The sequence below is a fragment of the Indicator indicator genome, chromosome 3, assembly GCF_027791375.1.
Source record: "Indicator indicator isolate 239-I01 chromosome 3, UM_Iind_1.1, whole genome shotgun sequence".
NCBI classification, from domain to species: Eukaryota; Metazoa; Chordata; class Aves; order Piciformes; family Indicatoridae; genus Indicator; species Indicator indicator.
The window spans coordinates 18276215-18288328 of NC_072012.1; the positions used below are offsets into that span (position 1 = coordinate 18276215).

The 12114-nt window shown below is 39.5% G+C and overlaps 1 protein-coding gene across 2 annotated transcripts in view; it reads right to left on the bottom strand.

The window, feature by feature from the left end:
• GRM3 (glutamate metabotropic receptor 3) overlaps nt 1–12114 on the bottom strand; it is a 45625-nt gene that overhangs the window by 13106 nt on the left and 20405 nt on the right. The window lies entirely within an intron of this gene.

The window sequence follows — 12114 nt, forward strand, 5'->3', positions numbered from 1 at the left end:
TTAGGGAATAGATGAAAAAAAGCACAAACTGAATCTGTGACCTTCTGTGAAATCAATATTGTAACACTTCCAACTGGTAAGCTCCAGAGAGTTTTTGTTTTTCTGTCAGATGAGGGCTGTGCAGAGAGTGAAGAAATATTAAAAATGTAGGAGGAAATTGCATTTACTGCGTGATTTATTAGACGTTTGTTGTAACATCATAGGAGAACAGTTTTATAGACAGGAAGCAAAAGTGTTGTGGTTTTTTTTTTTTGGTCATTGATGAACAATAAAGGTGATATCGTTCCCCAGTGTCTTTGGTTACAGAAGTGGTTCTGCTATCATTGCTGGAATAAATCGCTTTTCCTGCTTCTGTGCCCATACTGTGCTTGAGCATGAGCAATATTGTATAAGAATGTAATATCTTCCTCCATTTCAGCCTCCAGATACTTTGGATTTCTTGCAGGAGATTTATTTATCTTCTACAAAGCACTGAAGCCAAATTCTTCCACCTTTACTCCTTCAGAATATTACCTTCCTTAGTCTGAAGTACTCATACTAACGTTAGTAAAAGGGACAGTGTTTTTTGGCATGGAAGCCCCAACAGATGCATAACCTTCACCTCTGCATGTGCTGGACTTGGACCATATTTCTTGCCCAAGTTTATTCTTATTTTAGGACAAGGTTGGTTGATATTTTTTTCTCTCTTACAGTCTTTTCTCAATTTGAGCCAGGATTCTACCTGTTCTTATCCTTGCCCTCTCCTTCACTTTACCACATCCCCTGTGTCAACCTCAGTGGTGTACAATCTTGGTTTGCAGGATTTCACACTAGGTCTGGGTAAGTGAGGAATGTGTCAGAGGATTATTTTATATTTTTTTCTTCACTATTGGCATCTAGTTGTATTGCTGTGTGGCTCAACAAGACCTCTGAAAGCACAAAAATTAAGGGCAGCATAACTCTCCCCAAAATGGCCAGTCCTCTTGGAAATAACAACTAGCTAAAATATAGGTCAACCATAAGCATATTAAGCATCTTCCCTTCTCTCCCTCTTCCTCCTCATGCACAGGCATGCAAGCACTGTCATCCAGAAGCAGCATTAAAGTGAACTCATAATGCAGCACTTAACAGTTCTTCAATACTGTGTTGTCATTGCCAGTGTCTTATTTCATTATGCATAACGCTTATACAGATTGTAGAAGCTGTTAACACAGAAGCCTTATTTTAAGAGCCAGTTTATTCTCTTCAGTGTTATACAGGCTAGCTCCTGAGGTGTAGTGGTACCAGTGGAGCCACAGGTAAGCAAGATGAATTGCTAGCTGGTCACATGGCTTCTCTTCTGTCAAATGCACAATTTCAAGTGCACAGGGACCCCGATGCAAGTTCCGTAGTATCACAGAATCATAGAATGGCTTAGGTTGAAAGGAACCTTAGAGATGATCTACTCCCACCAACATCATACCGAAGAACAACTTCTTAGGACCAAGTCTAAATCTGCTCTCCCTCATCTTAAAACCATTCTCTCTTGTCCTATTGCTAGACACCCTTATGAAAAGTTTTTCTCCAGCCTTTCTTTAGGATCCCTTCAGGTATTGGAAGGAAGCTCCAACATCCCCCTTGAGTCTTCTCTTCTCTAGGTTGATGCACCCCAGCTCCCCGAGCTGTGCCAGTCATTGGATCATTTTTGTGGTCCTCCTCTGGACTTCATCCAACACTTTTGTGTCCTTCTTATGATGGGGACACCAGAACTGGACACAGTATTCGAGGTGGGGTCTCACAACAGCAGAGTAAAGGGGCAGAATCACCTCTCTTGCCCTGCTGGCCACACTCCTCTTCATGCAGCCTAGGTTGCGATTTGCCTTCTGGGCTGCATGAGTGCACTGCCGGCTCATGGTGAGCTTCTCCTCAATCAGTATACCCAAGCCTCTTTCTTCAGAGCTACTCTTAACCCAGTCTGTACCCAGCTTCTATTTGTGTCTGGGAATAGCCCGATGCAGATGGAGGACCTTGCACTTTGACTTGTTGAACCTCATGCGCATCAACGTTTTTCAGGAAATAGTTCCCCTGTGTAACACATTTAACAACTTAGTTCTGATGGAATATTTATGATCTAAATAGAGTATTTGCCTGGGATTTTGCAGGCAGGTCTGGAAAGCAAAGCAGGTACTCTCACATATAGTTATCTTCAAGCTCAGTACCACCTTTATGTGGTTATTGCCAACTACAAATCTGACAAAAAGATTTTTGGAGGGCAATATGTTTTATGTCAAGCACAGCTTGTTGCTTGAAACATTGATTTTTAGTAGCTGCTAATAGAGGAAAATAAATCACATTCCTTCAAACAAAGAGGATGAAATCTTTTAGCCAAACAACGATGTATTAAATTATAATATGGTGAGCCAAAGTCTACAAATGAGTTCACTGCATGGCAGCAATTAATATACCTACCAATTACATATAAAATCACTAAAGCATTTTAGTTTGTTTATCAACATATTCTAGATCCTGTAGAAGCACTTCCAAAAAGTAATTTTTGTTTAGAAAATAAAATGTATAATAATTATAAAAATAAAATGCTTATATGGAAGAATATAGTATTGTAAGAAAACAGGTCTTTATGTTTTAAAGTAAAAAAGTAATATTTGCATATTGATAGAAGATTTTCCCAGGCCATGTCGTAAGTCATTCTGAGAATTTTTCTTTTTTGCAGTTACATTTCAGCTTTGAGAGTAAACCTACAATCTTTGTAACAGGTAATTCTGGCAACTCTTTTTCACAGTAGTAGCTATGCTGGCTTGGATTTGTCCCTTGAGAGATGAGAGACAATATTCTCTGGGTCTACCCATGCTATTTAGCTAAGAGGCTGTCAGAATGACAAGAACAGCTTTGTTTCTTTTGAGCAATATCTTTGAATCTTCTCCTCCCCTTGCAGTTCATGAAATGAATTACCCTTATGTAAAGCAGTTATCCAGAAGAAATTCCATAAAAGAAGTTATGAAGGAAAAGAAACGGTAATTAAAAGTGACATAAAGATAAACCAAGACACTTCGTGCTCCAGCTTGCAGAAGCTCAGCAATGAAGATGCAATAGCAGAAACATTAATGAGACCAGGAGAAACAGGTGTAGAGAGTGCAGAATATAGAAACCTGTGGAGCCACAGTGCGGGCAGTCCACCTCTGTCTTTCTGTGTGGCTTGCCCTAGGTGATCCTGCTTTGGCAGGGGAGCTGGACTTGGTATCCAGAAGTCCCTTCTAACCCCTACTATTCTATGACTTTATGAAGTATGTGCTTGTGTGCTATTAGAAGCAGGTTTGGGCACCTCGATACAAGAGAGATGTGGAGGTGCTGGAGCAAGTGCAGAGGAAGACTACAAAGTTGGTGAAGGGCCTGGAGAATAAATCTTACGAAGTGTGACTGAAGGAGCTGGGGCTGTTCAGTTTGAAAAAGAGGAGGCTGAGGGGAGACCTCATTGCTCTCTGCAACTACTTGAAAGGATGTTGTAGAGAGGCCTGTGCTGGTCTCTTCTCACAGGTGATTAGTGATAGAACAAGAGGGAATGGTCTCAAGCTACGACTGGGTAGGTTTACACTGGACATTAGGAAGAAGTTTTTCATGGAAAGAGTGGTCAGGAATTGGAATGTGCTGCCCAGGGAGGCATTTGAGTCACCAACCCTGGATGTGTTTAAAGGTCATTTGGATGTGGTACTTGGGGATATGGTTTAAGGGTGAACTTTGTAGAGCAGAGTCATTGGTTGGACTCGGTGATCCTAAGGGTCTTTTCCAACAACAATGTTTCTGTGATTCTGTGATACTGTACTGCTTCCATTTGGAAATCTATGATTTTTTGGTGCCGCTGTTGGACAGCTCTTGGTGACATGAAAGAATTCAGAAAGAAAGTTCTGAAGGGGGTATTTATTTTCTTCTTTCTTTTTTTTGAAAAGGTTCTAATTCTGCGTATTGGCTCAGCTGGGTGAAAAATACAGAAGATTTTTTTTTAACTTAAAATGAGTAGATGAGGAAAAGAAAACAGGTTTAATCCTATTTAGGCACTGGGAACTTTTGAAAGCAGAACAGCCTAGGAAAAGATGAGCGTCATCTTAACTGGTTTGGAATCAGACTGGGTTTTGTTTGCCAGCAAAATCTTTGGGCCAGAAAGCATATTTTGCATACAGTCTTGCATACAGTCTGGCACAGAGCTGAGAATGTATGGATGTCTTATAGAAAAATATCAGCAGCAACACTTCCTGATAGGAATGATGACGGGTATGCCTACATCTGAGAATATCCTTCACATCCAATAAAACAGGCATCTGTTCTACCCTTGCAAAGTGTATTCTTTCAAAACAAGGTACAGATCAGAGGCACAGCTCACTAGCTAGGAGGCAATTCATTAATAGCAAGGCTTGATGAAAGCTCTGCACATTTTCAGCTTGGCAGTTTGAAAAGCTGCGGGATTTTCTGTGGTTTGGAAAGAAATGTAAAAAGAACTATTGTGTGCACCAAAGGCACATTCTTCAATAGCTTGCTGGGCCCATAGACTTTCATCAAATAGGCTGTAAGGGGATCATGATTAAAAAGAAACGCAAATATAAATAGGGAACAGGGTGGAGTTTCTGAAAATTTGAGTAAAGCTTCCCTAGCTTCACTGGATGGTGCTGCAAAAACTCTAACATTCTGATTTAAGAATGAAAACCAAGACATTTGTTTATGTAATGGAAAAAAAGATAATGCTTCCTACTCCTTCCTGTTACATTTCCTGGGCAATACCTTTTTAAAGCACTGTAAGGAAGAGCGTTGATAATAATATAACAGGATGTAGTGTGTTTGTCCAACAAACTCTGTGTATATAATGACTGCTGTAGGGAATTTTAATACAGACCATAAACCCCCAAAATGTTTGCAGTAGTCAGAGACAGAAATGTTTCCCTAGGCCTAGTTGCAGAGATCTAGGGTATGCATGGGTATCTGCATATAAATTAGTTACCCTAAGCTTCTGTCCTACTGAAGTGAATAGATATTTCTAGGATTTACCTTAGAGCAGGTACCTAGGATAGCCCAACTGGATTCTACCTTCTTTTTCCTTCTGACCATAATGAGAACGACTAAAACACATCTATAATATATGTATACGAAGTTAGGCGAAAGGAGTATTGCCAATGTTTGGAGTAGGCAGGCTCACAGTGGGAGCACCTAGTGATAGCCATTTGTACAAGCTCTCTGCAATATACTGCAATGGGGTATCTCTTGCAAGCTGTCTGCATGGGCTGCTGGGAGGCTATTGGATAGAGCAGGCCAGGAGAAAAGTAACGTGGGTGCTGGCAAAATGAACAAAGAAGGGCCCCAAAGATTAGAAGAATTCATCTGGCTTGTCATTCTCAGCCTGGCTGAACACAGATCTCCCTACCTACCTTTCCTGTGAAACACTTGTCTCAAGCATAATGATATAAATGTTCAGGTGTGTATTTTCCTCTTGTTGTGTGGCCCTTGGGCTTATGTGTGGTCTTGAGGACTTGGAGAGAATGAACTAGACAATAAATTCCTGTCCTGGTTTAAGACAGCCTGCTCTCAGAAGCAAGATTACTCTCTCCTCTACCCCCAGACTGGGAGGGAAAGTAACACAAAAAGCCCTGGATTGAGATAGGGAGTTTAATGGAAATAATACAATGTGCAATTACCTTAGCCTATTTTGCAACAAAAGAAGAAGAAGCAGCAGCAGAAGCCAGTGATAAAATGACCCTTTTATCCCCCAAGCCCACAGCCTGCCCAGAAGAAAAGGCCAACCCTCCAACACTGAAAACCAAAAGCAGCAACCAGAAACAGGAAGCCTCTCAATGTTACAATCTGAACTTCAGGACCCATACTTGGCTCCTGACAACACTTTTGTTTTAAAGCTTGCATAAAATCAGCACAGTATCGAACATCCATCAGCAGATTCAACTGAAGCCATGACAGTTACAAGTGTTCAAGGACATGATGAAATCACTCTTATTTCTTAAAGAAAATGTAAGGAATTAAAATGGAATTTCTTTTTCTGGAAGGACTCGGATTTAGAGACCTGGAAGACAGAATGCATGCAAGTGTTTTGCAGTCTATTTCTGCTTAAAAATACAAAACATATTGTTTGAAATCAAGAAAAATTCTTTAATTTCTTTAGTTAAGCTTGCACGACTCCAACTTGAAAATAAATCAAACATTCATGGAAAATCATCCAAGGTGTTTTTCTTTTTTTAAATAGATCTACTAGGTTGGTAATTGCTATGAATGATTTGTGAGATTCCTGCACAGCAATACCTTTTGATTGATATCATTCTTTTAATTTAAAATTATCCACTTTAGGAAATGTCTGACATTAGCAATAAGTTTGCAATTACAGAGGAGATTAAACCATGACTTTAAGCTGCCTAACTCCTCCCTCAGGCCATGTAGTTACTTTGTAAACAAAAGCAGTGGGAATTTACTCTGCTAATGAAGAATTATGGCTGCTGTTAGGGTGATGACACAAAAAAATTGGGAGCTGGATCTCTAAGTTCTGGGCTGGCCTTTGATATTTTTTCAAATGTTTTGGTCCGAGGTAAGAATGAGTTGGTTGGTGAGTTTCTGCCAGTTGCTGAACAGCTGAACATTAACATTGCTTCAGAGCTTGAGAGTTTGTCTGGGACCTTCTTCCAGTCTTGAAGTAATGGGTTCCTTGTGTCCGGTTTGAGGAATGAGGGACATTCTCATTTAACCTCAGCATTGGGTTAAATCACTCTTCTCAATACACCCAGAATGCAGCTGTAAGAGCTTGAAGCTATGTTTTAATTTTGCTAAAATCCACTTTTGGACTAAGTGAGGGATTTGGTTATGTCACAGGGACATGAATCTTACTCATTTTGGAGGCCACATTGTGCTAATTCCACCCCCAGACTAGATGTAGCAACTGATGGCTACAGAAGTTTTAAACACCTAATAATATTTCTTAGTTATTCTTTGTCAGCCTGAAGGAAATATGAAGAGATTCAGTCATTAAATTAAAGGAAGTTGGTTAAAACATTCTCTCCTCTGTGGGGACTTGAGGGTTAGAGAGATGTTTTCAGACAGTGCTCTGAATAATATAGTTAGATAGTTTTTCCTTAGAGATCAGAACAAAATGAACCATGAAGTAGACCCTCTGGCTGTTATTTCCTAATTGGCTTGATATTAAGGCACTCCCAAATCAGATGGGCTGACATAAATCTAGTTATTTATAAAGCAATACTGCTATTTAGGAGTAGTAATACTGTACTGTGATGGTTTAAGATATGAGAGATTTCAAGCCCATAGGAAAGGCAGCATTTTTTATTAGGCTAGCGTATAGATGAAAGAAGTGCACAAGCTCTCAGACACAAGGTCACTTCATTAAGTCACTCTCATTAGGTCATCAGAAAAATTGTTCAATAAATGTGACCTTCAATTATTTTGAAAGAACAGATCTGCTTGAAGTTCAGTATATCAGCTGTTTATTTCCTCCTGGAAACCAAATTTCAGTTTGCAAACAGCCTCATTACTATCTATTTGCAGAGTAATTGCCGAGAGCTTTTTGTTCGCTTCTTTAAAAGTATATAGTTTAAAAACATAAGGCCTGATCAAGATTCAAGACAAGATACAGCAAAAAGATGTTATGCCAAAAGCTCCTCTGTTTTTTTTCCAGATATGTGGGCAGTTTAATAAAGGTATTGATGCTTCCTACAAATCTTGTGACTCTACGCTATTATTTTGCTTAAGAAGCTACTGAAAACTCTCAGCAATCACCCTACAAATTACTAACAGTGAGGTAATTTGCAAAATGAAATTGTGTTTCCAGTAGGAAAATAAAACCATAAGTAGTGAATTCTGAGAGCATCTTTTAAAAATAACTGAAGTTCAAAGGTATTGAACATTCTGTGGGGAAAGAAAGGAGTTGTAGGATGCTTCAGTGCTGGAACAAAGGAAAAATGCTACAGTGAAACACACAGAGGAATCTGTATGCTCAGACATATTATGCAGCTCAGTTATGGCACTGCTGACACAACGTTGGTGGAAGACAAAGATGGAACTGTGGATGTTGCACACACCTCACGGTGTAAGATTTTGGAGTGGACCAGTTTTCTCTGTGAAAATAATCTGAAAAAAGTAGTTTACATTTCTTTAACATAAACTTAATTACAGTGTCTATATTGGAAGTTTAGTTACAGCTGCTATAGTCAGTGGAGAGAAATAGACACTTCCAGAGCGGACTTTAGCTAAAATGTGTTGCCCTCAAGAAGACAGATATCTTCTTCCATCAATATAGTTCTCCAGTTACTAGACTACAAAGCAAGTTGTGTCAAAGAAGAATGATAGAATCACAGAGTGGTCTGGGTTGGAAGGGCCCTCCAAAGGTCATCTAGTTCAACCCTCCCTGCAGTAAGCAGGAACATCTTCAACTAGATCAGGTATGAAAGCTGTCTGAATTTTGGCCACTGATGGAGAAATCAATCCTTTCATTACATTAAATGCCACTCATCTTTCTTTGTAAAGGTTTGAGTCTGGTTTTTCTTTTTACTCATTTCCATATAATAATGCAATGGGTAGAAATGCACAACTACAAAAATGAGAGGTTAAGTCAGTTTTTAATAGACTATAGCTCATGTATGACCAAATGCTGAGTCAGCCAATCAAGAGGTGAAAGTGGGCTACTCACAGCAATGACTTTCAGTAAAAAGATAGTGAGATAAAGGGTAAGAACTCCTGCCTTTTAAAGCTATTCATGCATCTCATACACCAGCTGCAAAGGTAGCACATCACCTCTCCCAATATTATCAAGCGTATCTTACAACATGCAAACTGCATGTCCTATAAATATTTTGCAAATTCCTCTGCTCTCAAGAAGAAAAGATAAGGCTGAGAGCACAGAATTATTTTTGCTAATGTTTTGTTCCACTGAATCAGTTCAGCAGCAGTCACAGCAATCACTGGACCTCAGGGGAAATGTAAAGTGAAAATGTTGATTTATTTGCCTGTTTAATGGTCGAAGCAGAGACACATTGACCGGCTTAAACTGATAAAGTGTTTCAGAGATCTAGAAAGGATGTTAACAGCACTGCCTTAAACCTTCATCTGACTTGGGATATTTTCTTCTCTAAAGAGCCTTGCAAGATAAGCTTTTTACTCTTTCAGTTCCTGGACCATTGACTAGCTATTAGCTATTTGTTCAAATAGATGTGCAAATGTAATAGAGGCAGTTTAGCGAATTTTTTCAGCACATTTTTGTAGGTTCCCAATAGCAGCTTCATAGAGTGTCGTATTTGCTACTGTCTGGTGGAAATTCATCCTGGAACAGCAGGCCAGTCTCTGGTATCAAGCTGGCATCAAGATCGTGGAGCAGTGATCAGCTTTTCTATCCATCATGGCCATAAATACTGTGGAAATACACACTCAGAGAAACTATGACTAAAATTTATTTATAGGGGCACATGACCCATAGTTTGTTATGGCAAGGGAAGGGACCACAAGAGCACAATCTTCTTTTACAGGCAGCTATGTCATTGCTGCATAGACTAGAAGATTCTGGCAAACCCATCCCATACACTTCTATATATGACCAAGTGTATTGTAGCAAATTTAAGACCTACTGTAAAGGATAAAAAGGGACAGAAAACGTCTTGCTACAGGAAGACAGCAGGTGAGTTCTGTAGCAGAAGCACAGGAAGATGTTTGAGGCTCCAAGAGCTACACACAGTCAGCTACTTGTCAATGAAGAAATTCAATCTTGGCAACAAGAGGGGATTATTTTTAGGGCATAATCAATAGAAAGAAGAACATGTACCCAGCATATGCAAAATACCCTCTGTATGGTGAAAAGATAAAAGGGATAACAAGAAGCTGCAAGGATGATGGTCTCTGCACTTTTTTGTCAGTGCAAACTCAACAATCATAGATCAAGTATTATCTTTGACTGTAGAACTGTTTTAAATCTGAATTTTAAAGAACAGTGGATGAGCACTTTAGAGAGTCTGTGTGTGCATGCATGTATGTGTGTGCGTGTGTGTGTGCATGCTTGTGTCTGGGTTTTCAGATCCAAACCTCCTATACAATAGTGTGACTGATAATGTGTCAAGAAGTCAAAATGATGTCAGATACCATTAGGAATCACATCTCACCCTGAAAGTCAATATGCTTTCAGTTATTGAGTTACATGGGATTTCTGTGGCACATGCATTCTGTGTGAGGACTTAGTACAAGACTGTGCTTCGCTCATATTCATCCTTCAGTACCTGAAGGCATCCTACAGGAAGGCTGGAGAGGGACTTTTCATAAGGGTGTCTAGTGATGGGACAAGGGGGAATGGTTTGAAGCTGAGGGAGAGTAGGTTTAGAGTGGGTCTTGGGCAGAAGTTCTTCAGTATAATGGTGGTGAGACTCTGCAATAGACTGCCTAGGGAGGTTGTGAATGCCTCTTCCCTAAGGGTGTTCAAGGTCAGGCTGGATGAGGCCTTGAGCAGCCAAGTCTAGTTGAGAAATTTCCCTGGCTATGTCAGGTAGGTTGGAGTAGATGCTCTCTAAGGTCCCTTCCAACCTAAGCCATTCTATAATTCTATAATCCTTCTCACACTAATAATTTTCCTGTTCCCACTGAACACAGTGCAGTTCCTCCCCTGGCCATAAACTAGTGTTTTCTTAGCTGAATCTCATATTTCAGCCACAGAAGTGGCAAATATCTCATACCTAGAAAGGATTTGATGCATTAGCTTGTTCTGCTGCCCATCAAATTGTCTGAAATCTGTGTATAGCAGCAGATAGAAAAATATACTGCATGAAACCTGTATTGAATTGAGGAGCAATTGCACATACACATTTAGAAAGTGAATGCCTCACATCTTTCAGAAATACTTTTGAATTTCTTCTGTAGGAAAAGTGCTAGATATATATGTGCCATTAGTGTAGAACAGATGAGATGATTCATATATTGGCAAGTAAAATGATGGGTTTGTAACAAGAAAAGCAAAACTGTAGGAGATGAAAAGTGGATGCAAGACTGAAGAGACAGGGACCTTCATAGTGTGAGGTACATTAAGTTCTGCTTTCTATTTACTGGGCGTTTGCAACCACCATGCACATTGTCACCACTTTAGACTTTGTGCTGTTCTTTCTATACGGCAAGGAGATAGTGAGTTTTGTGTGTAGGCACCCTACAAGCCAACTTAATTATCTTGATGGTTTACATGCCTCAGGTTTAAGGACTAATATATGGAGATATCATCATTTCTGGCTTAAGGCTGAACCCCCCTGCAACCCGATAGTGAGCAGGTAAGATGATGTTGCTTTACTACTCCATGGCTGGAGCAAGAGGTGAGAAAACACATCAAAGCTCCTGTGTCTGAGCTATGCTACAGGTAGGATTTTGTGGAATAGAAGTCGTTATACTTTTGATACATCTGTGCATGAATATCTGTGTTATTCCCAGTGCCTTGAAGAATCTTAGTATTCTTTATATTCACTTGTTACATCCTCAGACAAACTACGCTTTCATGGCAGGAAGAAGAAAACAAAAGGAAATGACTCACCCACATAAGAGTTATATAATATCTTTTTACATTCTATTCTATACCTGCTAATAAAATAGCCATACATAATGCAGTGATCTCAAAGCACACATTCTCTGAGATGCTTTTAAGAGGTGTTTAGAAACATGGCTCTGACAGATGAGAAAGCAAAAGAAAGTCACTCTTTAACACATCTGTCTGACAGGTCCATTCAGTGTACAGTTCAAGGTCAGTTTGTGAAGAGTACTTATATGTAAAATGAATTTCTGCTTTATGAAAGAGATAAAAGAGTGGATCTGGCTGCTTTTTTAATTAGCTTGTAGAAGGTAAGTGTGATCTAGGCTGGAGTGGATTTTTGATAAGAACACTCGCAAACACTTGCACAAATCAGAAAGATGAATTTGTGTCAGGATCTGCAAAGCCTTTCAGCCATTGCTCTGAAACTTTTGTCCTAAGTACTTCTTTTGATTCATGAAACAGTTACACCAATGTTGTGAAATTTTGGGAAAAATATGTTAGTGCAAAAATTTTCACAAGGGATGTGTTGAGGTTGGGCTCAATTCCTTTCTCCCTTTTAGACAGAGAAACTTGACTGCATTAGTAACCTGCTTTTA